The sequence below is a fragment of the Pseudophryne corroboree genome, chromosome 3 (assembly GCF_028390025.1).
Source record: "Pseudophryne corroboree isolate aPseCor3 chromosome 3, aPseCor3.hap2, whole genome shotgun sequence".
Classification (NCBI taxonomy): domain Eukaryota; kingdom Metazoa; phylum Chordata; class Amphibia; order Anura; family Myobatrachidae; genus Pseudophryne; species Pseudophryne corroboree.
Window position 1 is genome coordinate 460,831,591 of NC_086446.1, and position 14,990 is coordinate 460,846,580.

The window sequence follows — 14,990 nt, forward strand, 5'->3', positions numbered from 1 at the left end:
CCCAGATTGTAATGCTGGCCATACGCTTGTGCGATGCCCCGTGACACGGCATCGCGGGGCATCGCACCGGCAGTTCAGGTGCGATGAAATCGCACCTGAACTGCCAAAGTGATTACCATGCGATCATCTGATAGATCGCATGGTAATCACGTGATGGGCACGTCACCGCCGAGTGGGAGCCCATCGCACATCGCAGTGCAATATATCTCATGTGGGTTTAAAACCACATGCGATCGCACTGCGATGCGACAATTATTAAGTGCAGCACATAATATCTTGAGACGCGATATTCGACCGGCGTGCCCGCGCATCGCGTCTCAAGGTACTAAATCGTGCATACAATCCTTCTATTTCTCTCACAGATGTGGTCGAAATCGAAGGATAGCACAGAGTATCTCAGAAGTGTATGGGCACCATAAGTCAGATGTGTACCAAGTTTGTTGTAAATTGCTCCAGGCCTTCCACAGTTATGCTGTCTGCTGACATACTCTGTGCTGCTGTCCCACCCCTAGGGGTGCTAGGGGTGTCTGACCCCCACAGTGTTTGTTTCCCGAGTGTAAGTCATATGTGTACCAAGTTTGTTGTAAATTGGTGCTTGCATTCCAGAGTTATGCTGTCTGCTGAAATACTCAGTGCTGCTGCCTCACTTCTAGGGATGCTAGGGGTGTCTTCCCCCCCACAGTGTTTGTTACCAGATTATAAGGCATATGTGTACCGATTTTTGAGTACATTGCTCCAGCAATTCCGGAGTTATGCTGTCTCCTGATATACTCTGTGCTGCTGTCTGCTTCCCTAGGGGTGCTAGGGATTTCAAATTGTTTTAGTTGCCTCTGCCATGTTTTAATACGCTTGTACGTAAAATTTCAGTATGACATTCGGCATCCCGTTTGGCGGGATATCATACCGAACCCGTAGAAAGTGATGATGTCCCTTCAGTGACCAATGGATGCCGCCTTGTCAACTATGTAATACCTAAAATGTAGAGCTTGCAGCAGCGGCACTGTACTAAAATCAAGAAAATAATACATAAACCTGAGCTCTCAAAGGCTGCTGGGAGTGGTAGTTTATGTAGCGTTTCTCGATTTTGGTGCCGTGCAGGATACCGGCACCAGGAATTGTGGCTGCTGCCAGCTGTACATATTGCCGGGCATCACTGCAGGTAGAGACACACACAGGTACTGCCAGGCAGCACCCCTCCTTTGCTGGGACCCCTGGCGAGTGCCATCCGGGTCAATGGGTAGCAGTGACGTGCGGTGGGGTGAGGCAGGTGAGGCAGAGCCTTTCCTGTCATACTAACGTTTGTGCAAGAGTTTTGACTGTATAAAGTATATGAAAAATACAAAGAATATGTTAGAAATATCTTTGCAAAAAGTCTATGGCAGGTGAGGCAGTGCCTCTCCTGAATATCTTTTCCGCAAATCTCTGATCAAACCTCACCAAATTTCCAGGAGTTTCTACTGCTGCACCTGTATATAATGCCCAAATGTACCCTTTGGCTCATATATTGCATGTAAATCTTGCTCTGGTGCTAGACAGTGCCTCCTGAGCCATTTAATTCACCGCACGTCCCTGATGGGTAGATACGCCCCTGTCTCTGAGCAATGGCACCACTCTCACACCCAAAGCAGGGGCAAATACAGGATTTCTACAGTGAGGCTTCCAAATGCAATCCAATATTTCCCACTCTGAGGGACATTGGAGCAAGTGCGGGAGTCTTGTGGAGTGGTAGAATAGCGTAGTACAGACCTTGGTATTTTTATACATTGGATATTGTAATACAATATTAAGAATGAATTAGATGGTATATAGCAAGCATTCCCAACCTCGGTTCTCAAGGCACACTAACATTCCAAGTTTTAGTGATATCCAGGCTTCAGCACAGGTCATTTAATTAGTACTGTACCTCAGTTATTTTGATTTAATCATCTGTACTGAAGCCTGGACATCACTGATACCTGCACTGTTGTGTTCCTTGAGGACCGAGGTTGGGAATGCCTGGTCTATAGTATAGGCTGTATAAAACATATGTAACTAAATAAGTGGTCAAGAAAAAGGTTAAACACCCCATGATACATAAATAAATAAATATATACACAAACAATAGAATCAGTAGTAGACAGGACTGCACTAGCTAAGCACACATCCTCCCACCTCGTGATAAGGCGCCTGTCAACTACTCTCTGGTCCAGTTCACTGATCCACACACACACAGCAAACTTGGCAGAAGAAGCTGCTACCACTGGGCATGTGCAGCCAGGGCCGGAGCTAGGGTGTTCAGCGCCCTCCTGCAAACTATAAATTTGTGCCCTCCCATACATTACAAAGGGACAATGCACATAATGCCTCCTGTAGCAGTGCGCTTACACACGTAATGCCCCCTGTACCAGTGTCGCTTATGCACGTAATGCCCCCTGTAGCAGTGACACACACATAACGCCTCCTGTAGCAGTAACACTTACACACATAACCCCCCTGTACCAGTGACGCTTACACACATAATGCTGCACAGACACACATACATACATACATACATACATACATACTGTACATACATTACACACATACACAGTCACACATATATTACACATACACAATCTTTCACTCACTCACTCACTCACTCACTCACTCTCTTTCCATCCTCTTACTTAAGGAAGTCAGGCAGGCCGGAGCTGGAGCAGATCATCCTCCTGTTCAGCCTGGTCCCGTGTAGCTCCACCCCCAGTTCCATGTAGCCCCCCACTGTTACGTGAAAGAGGAGGCTTCATGCTTCCGGCGCCGCTGCCTGTCATAAAGTGTGACAGGCACAGCAGCAGCCGGCAGCAGCAAGGGGACATCAGTTCAGTACAGGGATGCTGCGCAGGGAGAGCGTCTCTCCAGCCCGTGGCACCTCCCTGCACTGCATCCCTTTGCTGAGCAGCTTGTGCTGGCTCTGTGTGCAGCAGCTCTTCTTTGACCCTTAACCTGCACTGGTGGCAGCTCTGTTAATCGTAATATATACTATTTCTATTGTGGTCATAACTTGAGATGCTGTTCAGATGAATAGGGGTTTTGGGGCAACATGAAACAAACCCCCCCCCCCCCCACCCACACCCCACATTTGTCTATGCCCTAGTTACATCCCTGCATGTAACAGAGCATGTCCAGCACATCCAACGTGATAGTCTACCTCCATGCTCACTCCCCTTTCATAAAAGCACCCTTTGAATGTTCTAAACACAAAGGCAGGTGCGCACTGCGGCCCTCATTCCGAGTCGTTCGCTCGGTAATTTTCTTCGCATCGCAGCGTTTTTCTGCTTAGTACGCATGCGCAATGTTCGCACTGCGACTGCGCCAAGTAATTTTGCTCTGAAGATAGTATTTTTACTCACGGCTTTTTCTTCGCTCCGGCGATCGTAGTGTGATTGACAGGAAATGGGTGTTACTGGGCGGAAACACAGCGTTTTATGGGCGTGTGGATAAAAACGCTACCGTTTCCGGAAAAAACGCGGGAGTGGCTGGAGAAACGGAGGAGTGTCTGGGCGAACGCTGGGTGTGTTTGTGACGTCAAACCAGGAACGACAAGCACTGAACTGATCGCAGATGCCGAGTAAGTCTGAAGCTACTCTGAAACTGCTAAGTAGTTTGTAATCGCAATATTGCGAATACATCGTTCGCAATTTTAAGAAGCTAAGATTCACTCCCAGTAGGCGGCGGCTTAGCGTGTGTAACTCTGCTAAAATCGCCTTGCGAGCGAACAACTCGGAATGAGGGCCTGCATTCCTTCGCCACTACTCTGCTTTGCATAGCAGCAAAAGAGAGTATTTATTAGCCAACCTTCTGCCCAAATTGGAACTGAGCAGTCTGGATTGATGAAGGGATGAAGCCCTCAAATCAGGACAATTGGGAGGTATGCCAAAGAGGACACCGGCATTATAAATGGAGGACTAGGAGAAAAGCTACAGTCGCTTTGTAATAGCTTATTAAAACAGGATGGCGTCACCATGTTGATGAGCACAATGCCAATTGCTTACTTGCCTACTTTCGAAAAAGCATTTCAGGGAGAGTGTAAAAGTAACACCTATCAGCACGGACGTGTACTGTTACATCTGAGAGGTGTGGTATGAAAATGACTCACATCCAAATGTAAACGAGCTCCAAAGCTAGTAAGATCTACTGTACTTATTGAAGAAAAGACACTGATATTTTTCAGGATTTGTCCATGTATTGTGTTTTACACGAGGTTCCATATACTGTAAATGGCCACGAGAAACCTTATTTAAAAGGCATGCAGTCACATACCTCCCAACTGTCCCGATTTTCGCGGGACAGTCCCGTTTTTTGGGGACTGTCCCGCTGTCCTACCCGCGGGCCACAGTGTCCCGCGGTGGGGGGGGTCAGTTGGGAGGCTCTGTCAATCGCTGCTCTGCTTAGCAGAGCAACGGTGAATAGACGCTGTGCGCATGCGCACAGCGTCTATTCAGTGGAGTCAGAGGGAGAGGGAGCATGCCAGCTGCTCACAGAGCACTGGGCATGTCCCCTCAGTGACGAAAACGGGGCGTGGCTCGCGATAGCGGGCCCTCCTGTGAAGCCACGCCCCTTTTTATAGGCCACACCCCCTTTTCGGGAGCGCGAGCGTCCCGCTCCACAACAACAGAAAGTTGGGAGGTATGCAGTCATAGGGAGCTTTGGTGGTGATGTATGAAAAACGTCCTAACGGATGTTATGTGCCTGGGGCGTATCACCACATTATCGTGGTGATACGCCCACATCCACCGCCACAATGTGTGATATGTGTGCCTGCCAATGTGGGAGGGCATTATCTCACCTATCCCGCGATAGCGCTTCTTCCACATCAGCTAGGCTGTTTCGGTGCCGCAGACTTTCTGCGCATGCGCCCTTCTTCCCTGCTGGCTGCTTGCGCCGCTGACAGCATCTGGCGCATGCGCGATTAGGCTGGCCGCTCGCCTTGTGTGTGGTTCAGCTCGGAGAAGGCGGCTGAGAGAAGGAAGTCTGAACAATAAAGTTTTATTGTTCAAATTAAAAAAAAAAAAAAAAAAACGAATGCAGTTTCCACACATCGCCTGCCAGGGGGAGGCGTTCCGGCCTGGAGGCTTTAGGAGAAGAAAAGTGACAGCAGAGGCAATCATACATTGCCTCTGCCCTTCGTCTCCCATTATCTACTGCAGGGAAGCGGTAAGCGGCGCGCGGCTGGCAATGCACACAGCGTTAACACGCCGTTCATACATTAAGAGAAAGTGCTAAATGTAGGCTTTACGTGCGCCGTGGTCAGCAGAAACCACAGCGCACTTTCATACATATCCCCCATTGTGCTTTATAACCAATGCAGGGAAATGGCACTGGTGAGCCCATTTGAATGTATGTATCTCCAATTTATTCCCCCCCCCCCCCTCAAAGAATGTAACAGATGCATAATCGGTGTAAGGTGCAATCAGGGAGATTTCTGGTCTATTAGGAAAGTCTGGGAGATTGCTGCTGTTTTAAGGAGTCTCCTGCAGAATGAGGGAGTGTAGGCAACTATGGCCAACAGGCATAATATTGGGGAGCAGAGTGTTAGGCACTAGGGGAAGGGTCAGGCTGTGGAGGGGAGGGTTAGGTTTAGGCTACAGGAGGGGAGGGTAAGGGTGAGGTTGCAGGAGAGTAGAGTAGGGTTAGGCACTAGATGGAAGGTTAGAGTCAGTGGCATGACTATATAGGGTGCATCGGATGCAGCTTCTATGGGGCCCGGCGGCTTAAGGGGGGCCCCAAAGGCTATCCCACTGCACCCTCTACATTTTTTTATTTTTAATTACTCTTGCCGCGCCACTTAGTGGTAGGGTGGAGGCAGAGGCTCTTGTTCTACAGAATCCAGAAGCATAGCTGCGCCTGAAGTTGTGACACTGGGGCAGCATTGCTGACGGATGCACCACCGGTGCTGCTACTGCTGGTGAACCATGCTTCCGGTTTCTGCAGAACAAGCAGCTTCGCCTACCTCCTCCATACCAGTTAGTACTCTGCCAGGCCTCGAACACGGTGCGGCAGCAGTAAGTAAAGATGAATAAATAATATTACATTTTAGAGGGTGCATTGCAATTGAGGGTGCAACCCGCCAAGCCCTATAACAGCTGCATCCCCTGCACCTTGTAAAGTTATAGGGTCCGGCCATGTCTGTCCGTCTATACCCCCTAACGTCCGTCTGTCTATGCACCCTCCTGTCCATCCGCCTATCCATCTATGCCCCCATATGGTGCTCTGTCTGTCCGCCCATGCCCCTGCCCGTCCGTCCATCCATCTATGCTCCCTCCCATCATCTGTCTGTCTATACCCCCATATGGTGCTCAATCTGTCCGTTTGTCTGTGTGTGCCCACTCCTGTGCATCCATCAATACCCTCATATGGTGGCTCTGTCTGCCCGTCTATGCCCCTCATGTCATTTGTTCATCTATGCCCCGACCTGTCCATCTATCTACACCTTCATATGGTGCTCTATCCATCTGTTTGTCTATGTATGCCCCCTCCGGTCCTATACCCCCATATGGTGCCCTGTCTGTTCACTTGTCCATCTATGCCATCTCCCATCCGTCCGTCTGTCCATCTATGCCACTTGCCGTCCGTCTGTCTATACCCCCATATGATGCTCTGTCTGTTTGTCTGTCTGTCTATGCTCCCTCCCGTCTGTCCATGCCCCATATTGCGCTCTGTCTGTCAATGCTGCCAACGTCCATCTATGCCCTCATATGGTGCTCTGTCCTTCCGTCTGTCTGCCCATGCCCCTATCTGTCCATCTGTCCGTCTATACCTCCACCCCTGACCTCTGCTGTAGTCAGGTAGTGTCTCTCCTGTTTGCTCCGTCTCCCTCTCTCTCTTCCCCTTCTCTCTCCCTCACCCTCTCTCACTACTCCCTTTCTCTCTCTCCCCCTGACACTGTCTCTCTTTTTCTATCATTCCCTCTTTTTCCATGAAAACCCTCTCTCTCTCTTTCTCTCCCTCTCTCGCTCCACTTTCTCTTTCTCTCTCCCTCTCCCCCTGGCATCCTCTTTCTCTCTCACTCCCCTCTCTCTCCTGCCCCTATGGGGCATTGTAGTGACAAAGACTGGAAGTTCAGGGCGAACCCTGTCAAGATTTTGCTATGGGGCCCACAAAGATCTAGTTACGAGTTAGGACCAAGGGGGAGGATAGGCTCAGGCTGCGGAAGGGGAGGGTTACCAGCGTTACTTATCACTGGATGACAATCGGAAGTTACTATTACCTGACTGCCGAAGCCCTGCCAGCAGGTAAGTGATCTACATGACTCAGATTGTTTTGTCGACATTCTAATCATGTCAACATTAGATCAGTGTTGACATGATGCATGTCAACTTGGACAATGTCAACATGCTAAGTATGATGAATGTCGACAAAATATATAGAACCTTTTTCAAAAACAAGTCAAGTTATATTATAGCATGATCACTATTTTTTCTTTAAAATTTATTTTATTTTTATTTTATAATACATAACAAGCAAAGAAAGAAAGAAAGAAAGAAAGAAAGAAAGAAAGAAAGAAAGAAAGAAAGAACATGTATCAGGTGTCAGGAAATAATTTGAATAATGGAATGCATAGATGACATAGCATGCAAGCTACTGACAGAGCCTATAGGTGCCAGCAATGTGCAATGGAGGTCAGTCCACACAATACCAGGTCTTAGGTTTATTAACCAGGCAGAACAGGTTGCAGGATGACACAGGGTAATGCTGGTATATACATGGGTACACATTGCAGACATATAATAGATGCAACAGATCCAGCCAGGAACGCAGGTGGCGTGTGGATAAAGGGAAGCACATACATGTACATACACAAACAGTGGTGGTATTGGGTATGCAGGGTCGGACTGGCCCACAGGGGAACAGGGGAAACCACCGGTGGGCACCACTACCTGTGGGCCCTCCTCCTCCTCTAGGGATCAGGTTCCAGACTCTATCCTAGTGCACTTGAATTATGCATGATACAGTACTTATTTTACATTATACTTCACAAGAATATGGTTTATTATATATTTAGAGAGGCATGGATGGTCAGCATTAGGAGGGATTGCTGACTCCAGAGTGCCATTGGAGAAGCTAGGGGTATCTCCAGGTAAGCTGGCTCTCAGATGCTGTAGGAGCCATTATCATGTGGCCTTACACTGGGAATTTAACCCAGACATATTTGTAATTATTTATGGGGTGGGTGTGGGGTGCGGTGGCCCCTGTGTCGGTATGGCTGGGCTGCTTCAGGTCGGCACACCCTAACACTTTATTAACACTTATGATTTTCCCTATCACTTTGTATATATTTTTGTATTATTTTAATCACACCACTTACATAGCACTTCTGTGCTTCTTATTAACCCTTATTAATTCTCACCTGTGTGCTGACCTGGGGTAGCCGACCTGTGCCGACGTTATGGGGTCCTGCACCCCGGACCCATACCTAATATTAGGGACCCCCAGTGACGGAGAAGCCTTGTCGATCGGCCTGGGGGCTTAACCCTATATCTGCAGATACACGCAACTAAGATCTCCGTATTATCTGACTATTATGTAGTAATATTTTTCACTCGGTGTGCATTAGGGAACACAAATAGTTTTTTCCTACACAGAATTACCCCTCGCTTTTAGCACCTGAGTGACATCACAATCTGATTGAGCAGCTTACCATTTTGTGCATTTTATTATATATTTACCAAGGGGAACAGAACAGAATATTTACCAAGGGGAACAGAACACTCTGTAATGGTCAGCCAAACCTCTGTGGTGGCTGGCCACGCCCCAGTGGAGCCTGGCCACACCCTTAAGCATGGGCCCCTACAACAGCATCCCCATTCACGCCCCAGTCCGACACTGTGGGTATGCAGTGCACTCACAGCCAGTGGCGCTGGGAAGGGGCTGGGAGTGGGTACTCATTGTTTTGTTCATATGTTTGTAAATCCAGTCATCAGGACACAGAGACATGTGAGTTCACTGCTGTGCTGTTTTATTTCATCACCAACTCCAGGCACACTGCACACTGGACCACCCACTTCCCAGCATCCCTCTGGTCCCAGGGACCATCACTGAATAGTCAGGCTTACACATATTAGTAAGGGAGTGTCTACAAATATTAAGCATTCTAATACACTAACATCACATCCTCTTTTCTTTAAAGATAAACCCTGTACGCTTCAATGCAACAATTAACAACGTCATATTAAGAACATCATCTAACACGTTTCAATGAGACTCTCAGGTCTGCGTATTTCCCTTTTGGGTCTTTCATACACAGTCTGTGTTTCATCGACCATGTTGGACCTTTCTAGAATCGTGGTTTGTTCACCATTATGAGGATCATCATACATGTCAGATGAAGGGTATACTTCAGTCATGTTGTCTTCATTATGGTTAGGTTGAGATCTTAAATCCACCCGATTTCTTCTTACTTCCGTTCCACGCTCTGTACGTATAGTATAAGATCTTGGTGCTACTTGTGCTTGCACGATACCTTTCTGCACCCAAATACTTTTCTTGTGATCTCTGAGACGGACTTGGTCACCGATTTTAGATCAGATAAGCTTTTTGCTCGCCTGTCATGGAACAGTTTGTTTCCCCTGTTGACGTTCCTTACTTAGTCTGACCAACGCTGAGTTATGTGTATTAAGCAGTTCATCATGTATCGGGAGATTTGCTCTAATCCTCCTTCCCATCAGCATTTGTGCAGGAGAAAGTCCATTCTGTAAAGGTGTACTACGGTAGATTAAAAGACTTTTGTAGAAATCTTCTTTGCCTTCTTGAGCTTTTTTCATGAGACTCTTTACAGTTTTTACTGAACTTTCCACCAACCCATTTGAGCGTGGATAGTGGGGACTTGACGTAGTATGGACAAATTCCCACTCATCAGCAAATTGTCTAAATTCAGCACTGGAAAACTGAGGACCATTGTCAGTGAACAATAGGAACACCATGCCTTGCAAAGATTGACTTCATGCAATTGATTACGGCTTTACTAGTAGTTGTATGTAGTGTCTTCACCTCAGGGTAGTTAGAGTAATAATCATTCATGACAATGTATGTTTTCCCATTACAATCAAACAAATCTGCGCCAACTTTCTGGTACGGTCTCTCTGGCACTGCGTGAGGACTCAGTGGCTCGACTTGTTGTTTGGGTCTATACGTAAGACATAATTCACATATAGCTGTAGTCTGTGCTATGTCTTGCAAGAGACACTGGTAGAGAAGCTACGATCAAATTAACATAGGCTTCTATCTCTTCATCCATCAGACTTTTGGAACCTTCACTTTTGTCCACAGCACGAGAAAGTGTATCAGCAATGTACATGTATTTGCCGGGACAGTACAGCAAGTGTACATCATATTTCTGTAGTCTGATAAGCATTTGTTGAATTCTCATGGGACAGTCATGTAATTATTTAGTCATAATAGCTACCAATGGCTTGTGGTCAGTTTCCACTGTAACTGTTTGACCATACACAAACTGATGAAATTGCTCACATGCAAATGTGATCGCTAGAAGTTCTTTTTCTATCTGAGCATAACTTGTTTCAGCACTTGTCAGTGCTCTTGATGCATAGATTACTGGTTGCCATGTATCCTCATGTACTTGTAACAGCACTGAGCCTAGGCCAAATTGCGAAGCTTCTGCTGAAATTCTTATTCTTTTCGCAGGATCAAAGAATTTTAGCACTGGTTGCTCTGTAATGATCTGTTTCAAGTTTTGCCAACTTTCTTCTTGTTCATGTGACCACATCCACTCGTTATCTTTGTCCAACAACCATCTAAGAGAGGCTGTTCGTTCAGAGAGTTGAGAAATAAACTTTCCTAAGTAAGTAATCATTCCTAGGAATCTTCTGACGTCGTCTTTGTTGTTAGGACGTTCCATGTTCACTATGGCTGATATTTTCCTTGGGTCGGGTTTTACACCTTGATCCGAGACCACGTCGCCAATAAAGGTAAGTGTATTCACGCCAAATTCACTTTTGTCCTTGTTTAGCTTTAGATTCACTTTCTTGACAAGTTCCATTACTTGTCTCAATCTAGAATCATGCGTCCAATTTACTGAACCATTTTGCTCCCGCAAATTGGACATGATTTCATCTCTGGTTGGTAGTTTGAAATGTTCTCGTTTAATAGCTTTGTTTAAATCTCTGGGGTCTAGACATATTCTGAGTTGTCCATTTTTCATTTCAACAATTACTAAGGAGCTTACCCATTCAGTAGGCTCATCAACTTTCTGTATCACACCCAAGGCTTCCATGCGATTTAACTCTTGTTTCAGTTTTTCTCTCAGCGCAAACGGCACTTTTCTACAGGGGTGTATCACTGAAGAAACTTGCGTGTCTATATTTATTTTATGCTCTCCAGGCAAACAACCTAGACCTTCAAACAAGTCTCTGTATTCTGTAAACATCGATTTGCAGTCATCTTCTACTGATGTCACCATAAAAACTTTCATTAGCAAGCTTAGTTTCTCACAGGAACTTAATCATAGAATCGGTTGCACATTTTTATCCACAATCAGTAGAGATGTTTTAAACTGTTGTCCCTTATATTTCAGTGTCACTAAGCATGTACCTTTCACAGGAATTTCTTCCCCAGTGTACCTTGTAACTTTCCCTTTGGCTGGATGAATTTTAGGTTTTACTCTAAAAGTCTTATAGTCTTGAAACAATATTAAATTCACCTGTGCGCCAGTATCAAGCTTAAAGGGAATGACAATCTCGTTCACAGTTAAAGGGACAATCCATTCTTTCTTATCTGCACTGTAAAGTTCAATGCAATCCACAAATAATTCCTCTGTTTGTTTAATAGCATGCACTTTGGTTTTACTTTTCATTTTACAGCATTTGGCAAAGTGATTAAGTCTACCACATTTCATGCAGGTTTTACCATAAGCCGGGCACATTTTAGGATTGTGAGCATTTCCACATCTACTACACATTTCCTTATTAGACTGTGGCTTAGACTGCTTCATTCTTGAGAATGGAGGTTTGCTTGGCTCTGTTTTCTGCACTACATGTACATCAGTTTCCTTGTGTAACGTTTTGGCTTGAAATCTAGTTATTTCTGCATATCTACACATAGTCACTGCCTTGTCTAGTGTTAGATCTTGCTCTCTCAGCAGTCTCTCTCTGAGTCCATTATCAGGTATTCCACAGACAATACGATCTCTAATCAGTGAATCCTTTAAATCACCAAACTCACAGGTTTTACTGAGTGATTGCAGCTCTGTAACATACTGATCAAATCCATCTACAGACTTCTGATCACATGTGAAAAACTTATATCTTTCATATGTCACATTTTTCCTTGGCACAAAGTAATCTTCAAACTTTTGCATTATAGAAGATAGCACCATATTCTGCCCCTCAGCAAACTGAAAACTATTATAAATGTCCAGCACATCCTCCTATCACATGGAGGAAAATGGATGCCTTAGTTTTGTCACCCTCTGTATCAGCTCCATGCAGCAAGATATATATTAAACCTTTGCTTAAATCTTTTCCAGTTTTCAGATAAGTTACCAGACATCAGCATGCCTGTTGGAGGAGCCAGTTTATCCATGGTTACTCACTGTTTGAAGAGAGGAGCACATGGCAGGCTTTGCAGACACTGAGTATCACAGCCTTACAGACTTCTGCAAAATTCTTTCACACTCTGAGAGCACTAGCAGTCCAACTTACACTTCTTCTGACACCATGTTTTGTTCATATGTTTGTAAATCCAGGCATCAGGACACAGAGACATGTGAGTTCACTGCTGTGCTGTTTTATTTCATCACCAACTCCAGGCACACTGCACACTGGACCACCCACTTCCCAGCATCCCTCTGGTCCCAGGGACCATCACTGAAGAGTCAGGCTTACACATATTAGTAAGGGAGTGCCTACAAATATTAAGCATTCTAATACACTAACATCACACTAATTACCCAGGCCCATGCTGCTGGAGGGGCCTGGGTCCTCCACTCCCCCTCAAGCATACCTATACTTAAGGCCGGCACCATCTTCCCAGCGATATCTTTGGGAAGAGGGCATCTGCATATTTAGAGAAAAGACTGGTATAATACCAGAATCTACTCACTGCCAGAGAGGAGGGGCCCTGCCACGGAGGCTGCATGTGGGCCCTCTCCGCTCTTAAAACACCCCTGGATCGGGTCCTGACACTTTCATATATTACGTGCCAGATAAGGAACATTTCTCATATTTTAAGCCTCTTACTCATCTTTGGGTGACATATCTTTAATGCACTTCTCTGTTTGGTGACCCGTGGCTGCTCTGCTCCTTTTGGCTCCTCCTAAAAGTCCGCTAACAGTAAAGCAAATTTATAGTCCATAAGGGACATCAAAAGGTTTTTGGGATGGTTGGACCAAGATATAATTTTGTTTCAGCACCCTAAAATGGCAGACCAGGATGCAGTTCAGATCAGTAATGTATGCAGGAGGCGTGACGTCTTCTGTCACATTGTCATATTAGTGCAATCACTGCTGCTTCTATGTAAGCAGCAGCGATAGCAATTCCAACCACATCTGAATTATTTCCACTATAATATATAATTTCTGTTTGTTAAGGGAAAGAGCTCAAAATCAAGTTGAGCTGCTTCCACTATACAGTATATATGTGTATATGTGTGTATCTTAAATCTCCCATAATGAGATCCCGTTTTCCTTCATGCCCTTTTCATTAATAATGGGATTCTTGTACTATCCTTATAATTGGGAAATACATTCTCAACTCCATTTAGTCTTTGCAACAGTGGTGGAACTACCGCTGGTGTGGCTGATGCATTGCACCGCGGCCTGCAGCAATGAGGGAGCCCACAGCTGAAATGAAGGAGTGTGTGATCTGGAGAAGAGGAGAAGCAGTGGCATGCACATAGGGGGTTTCTGAGTACACAAAAACCCCTCTTCCTGATGGACTGATCGCTACACTGCCGCAATCAGACTCATCAGAGCTCCAATCAGTTATTCATAGCAGCTCCTCTACAATGTTCACTAAGCAGGCTGACCGGGAGTATCTGTGCATGTCCAGGCACACCAGCTCCTCCCATAGGTCTTTGTGTAGAGTTTGGTGACGGCTCCAGTGACAGTCAGGAGGTAATAGACATACCTCCCAACTGTCCCGATTTTCGCGGGACAGTCCCATTTTTGGGGGACTGTCCCGCTGTCCCACCTGCGGGCCGCAGAGTCCCGCGGTGGGGGGGGGGGGGCAGTTGGGAGACTCTGTCCCTCGCTGCCCTGCTTTGCAGACAGGGCCGTCTTAACAGTAGTGTAGGCCCCTGGACACAGCAATGCGCTGGGCCCCCTACCCATCCTTCAGAGGTAGGGGTGGGGAGTGCTATCAGCGGCAGCTTTGATGTCCCGCGGGAGGTAGGGGGTGCTCTATCTTCTGCTCAGCATGTAGGACCTGGAGCAGTAATTTCTGCTAATTTCGCCTTTACTGCACAGATGGGGCTAAACTGTAGAAGGGGGAATTGGGCTGAATGAAGGAGCCCTGGTACATGACTTCCAGGGTGGTATGGGGTGTTTAATACAAAGGGAAGGGGTGGATAGTAGAGTGGGCTTAATATTTGTTATTTTTTTGTGGGAGGGAAGCTTGCTTGGCTGCAGATATCTCAAGTTCCTGAAAATATATTTCTTAGCTTTAATGGGATAAAACACTAGAGAGTCCCACCTTTCAGATGGCTCTGGGGACTTGGGGTTCAGACTTCAGGAGCCAGAGCAATTCACCAACGAAAATCTAAAACTGCATATTAGGCGTGTGGAGCTGGAGCAGGGACCATCTGCTTGAAGGCTGATATCTCTGGTTCTGGGCATAGTAGAGACAAGCTGCCAGTGTTCACTTTCACTGAAAGGGGAGAGCCACAGCTTTTGGATTATACCCTCGGAAAAGCTCTAAGTCAGACAGAACCTGAGATATCTGGCTGGGAAGAGCAATTAACAGGCTTGGATGGTGACCACTGGTTTCAAGTTGGATATCTCTGGTTCCCCAGGGCCGATT